Source organism: Desmodus rotundus, chromosome 8 (genome assembly GCF_022682495.2).
Source record: "Desmodus rotundus isolate HL8 chromosome 8, HLdesRot8A.1, whole genome shotgun sequence".
NCBI lineage: Eukaryota > Metazoa > Chordata > Mammalia > Chiroptera > Phyllostomidae > Desmodus > Desmodus rotundus.
In genome coordinates this window covers 46,777,787-46,781,463 of record NC_071394.1, presented here as the reverse complement: position 1 = coordinate 46,781,463, position 3,677 = coordinate 46,777,787, and the positions used below count along the sequence as shown (strand labels likewise).

The following is a 3,677-nucleotide window of genomic DNA, read 5'->3' as shown; positions in this document are numbered from 1 at the left end:
ACTCCTTTGTAGGTAACTGTGTGGTTTTCTCTTGCTGTTTCTAAGATTCTCTCCTTCTGTTTCATATTGGGTAATGGAATTATGATGTGCCTTGGTGTGTTCCTCCTTGGATCCAGCTTCTTTGGGACTCTCTGAGCTTCCTGGACTTCCTGGAAGTCTATTTCCTTTGCCAGACTGGGGAAGTTCTCCTTCACTATTTGTTCAAATAAGTTTTCAATTTTTTGTTCTTCCTCTTCTCCTTCTGGCACCCCTATAATTCGGATATTGGAACGTTTCAAGATGTCCTGGAGGTTCCTAAGCCTCTCCTCATTTTTCCAAATTCTTGTTTCTTCATTCTTTTCTGGTTGGATGTTTCTTTCTTCCTTCTGGTCCACACCATTAATTTGAGTCCCAGTTTCCTTCGCATCTCTATTGGTTCCCTGTACATTTTCCTTTGTTTCTCTTAGCATAGGCTTCATTTTTTCATCTAGTTTTCGAAGAAATTCAACCAATTCTGTGAGCGTCTTAATAACCAGTGTTTTGAACTGTGCATCCAATAGATTGAGATAGGTTGGCTATCTCTTCCTTGCTTAGTTGTATTTTTTCTGGAGCTTTGAAGTGTTCTGTCATTTGGGCCTTTTTTTTTTTTTTCGTCTAGGTGTGTTGTTCCTTAAAGTGGCGGAGCCTTAGGTGTTCCTGGGGCGGGGTAACGCTGGTCGCTGCGCTGTGATGCTATACGTGGGGGAGGGGCTGAGAGGGAGTAATGGCACCCGCTCCACCCTCCACTGGATTCCAGCCACCACCTCTTCTACCCACAATCAAATTGGGCCCCTCTGGTGCTGGTTCCCAAGTGGGTGGGCTTGTGCACCCTGTGGGTCTCTCCAACGACCTCTCCTGTAAGGCTGGGAGTCCCTCCTGCTGCCGCCCCATCCCCCATGGGCGTTTTCAATCAGAGGTTTGAGGCTTTATTTCCCCGCGCTGGAGCCCTGGGTTACACAGTCTGCTTAGCTCCCCGCCGTTCGTCCCGGTTATCTGTGCGCAAGTGTGGGGCCACGGGGTGCTATCCACCCCTCTGCCTGCCCTGTTCTCCGCCACTCTGAGTCTGACCCTCACAGTTTATCTGTGTGCAAATGTGGGGCCGCAGGGTCTGCTAGTGGTCCGACTGCCTGCCCCGTTTGTCCCACACTCCGCCAGTCTGGGTCCCGCCACTGCCACGTGAGTCCTCTCTGTCCTGGTGCCCGTCTCCGCCCCTCCTACCGGTCTGGATGTATGTTTCTTTTTATCTACTTGGTGTCGGACTTCTTGCCGTTCCATTTTCTGTCAGTTCTGGTTGTGCGAGGAGGCGCAGTGTGTCTATGTACACCGCCATCTTGGTTCTCCCCAGTAATAGCTTCTGTAGTAGAAGAAAGTGGTGGATTGGCCTCCAGGTGGATTCAGAACTTTGTTGTGAGATCCAGGCCATGGGCCCAGCCAGGGCTCATGGCTGTCAACTCTGGGCATGGGCTGGAGCTGGGGCCCCCAAGCATGATCTGCTTCTCTTGGGCCACCTTTCTCACCTGGCTCTTCTCTGGGCAAGGTGCTCCTTGAGGCTTTAAGGTCCAATTTTGGGTCTTCTTCACACAAGAGCACGTGGTCCTTGGGTTTGTTTGGGCGTGCCAAGGGTAAAGTGGCTGTCACTGGTGACCCCAAAAATATCACTAGTCTTCCCACCAGGTGGGTTCAGAGGCTGTTGAGTATGCACAGGCATTGCTTCCTCAAAGATACCACTTCCTTTCCCCCCTGGGCAGTTGGTTCTCTTAGGAATGTTCTGAGGTTCTTCAGTTGGTCCAAAAATATTCAATGCCCTCCTGTTGGGTAGGCTTGAAGGAACACCTTCTTCTGGACTTCTAAAAAGGTTGCTTGATGCTTCTCCACAAGGCTTCATGGCCTGGAGCTGGCTCACTGCCCCCACTCGCTCCTCGCCCCTCCTACCCTGGCATGGTTCCTGCTGGGCTGCGTGCCTCAGATTGTTTTCAAACGGAAGTTGCCAGTTGCATCACCTTTTTTGTTTTTCCTCTTTGGCTCACAAAATATGTGTAAAAATATATTTAGATTAACTCTCACGGTTAAAACATTACATTGCTTACTGTTTAATTTGCAAACTAAAAGAACACTCAAACCAAAAAGAATAAAGGTAAGTGTGATGTATAAAATATTGCTTTAATAATAATAGTATAATGGAAAATATGATGAGAATTCACTCAAAACAATGATTATATCCACTGGTATCTAATGACTAGGAATTACCGTATTTTTCAGACTATAAGACACACCTTTTTCCCCAACTTTGGGAGGAAAATGGGTGTGCATCTTATAGTCCATATGTAGCTTACATGGCTTGCTGGGGCGGGGCAGCAGTAGAGCAGGGTCACAGGAGGCAGGAGCAGGACCACATTTTTTGCTTCAATTTTTTTTTCCTATTTTCGTCCTATTTTCCATTATAGTCTGAAAAATATGGTGTTATACCATAATCTGAGGCTAATGATAGGTTCCTATTTAAATTGTATGAAAAATTGTGAATAGAATTCCAGTAGGCTACATTTTTCTAAGGAAAATAGCTTTGGTGAAAAAATGAAGATATTTATACTATTCTACTTATTATCTCTCTCTTTGAAGCTCCCTTGGAAAAGCTGAAGTTATGCAGACAGAAGCAATTATGGTTAAAATTTTTCCTCTCCACATTCCACATTTTCTCCTTTATGTGCTCTGTGACTCTCAACATCATACTGAGTAGCAGATCATTGTGGGTTAAGAGAAGCTGGATGAGACAACACATCTATCATTTTCCCTCTGGTCTTTGACACTCTCCAAATGGTGTAGTGGTTGGCAATAAAGTGTTGACTTCCTGCTTTTTCCTTCCACCCGGTCTCTCTTAATGTCACCCACACATTTACCCATGTGTCCACCTGCACATGTGCAAGGGGGAGTGATTATCTGAATAAATTTGTTAAAAACACTAAACTAAAATATCCAGTTTCAGTTGGAATATTGGAAAAATGATGGGCTAAAGAAACAACCTAAATTTCTTTCAAAATTTAAAATTATGTTGACATGCCCATGATAGAATAAACCCAAAGTTAAGAGATTATTTCTTCATGTCATTTTATAAATACTACATAACCATTGTAATCAGTTTTTTTCACAATATTTGTGGGGTCTGATGAGTCAGTTTCAACTAATCCTGTAATTATCATTTAGCATCTCATATCTCCTCTCTGCCTTAAAATCCATATATTTTATTATTTTTCCTATTCTTATGTCCCAAATAAGAGAAACCTATATCACATGTCTCACCAAATCTGATCTTCTGCTCTTCTAGTGCCTCCTCACTAGTGCAAATTGTTGTGCTGGAAATGGTCACAAGATGTTGACATATTGACCTCCACAGTTATAAGGCAGCTTGGGGGCAGAGCCCTTAGGCCGGTGTTCTCTAGGTATAAGCAGCTTTGTACATTTGTTCCCATATGTTTTACAAATTCTGACAAGCTCTATGTGGGAAAGATATGGGAAGACATTACTCTAAACTCGTTTTAGACCCTTTTCGTTTCTGCCTCCTCCTGGCCCTATTGGATTCTCACTCTCCATATTTTGAAATTTCAGTGTCTGCACACTCTCTGCTCCCTTCAGTCAATGCAATCAGGATTTACCAGTCTAGAGTC

At 44.2% G+C, this 3,677-nt stretch overlaps 1 pseudogene; it reads right to left on the bottom strand.

Annotated features, from left to right (window-relative positions):
- Positions 1 to 1,332: 1,332 nt before the first annotated feature.
- Positions 1,333 to 1,906, bottom strand: LOC112315634 (jupiter microtubule associated homolog 2 pseudogene; annotated as a pseudogene).
- Positions 1,907 to 3,677: the final 1,771 nt, after the last annotated feature.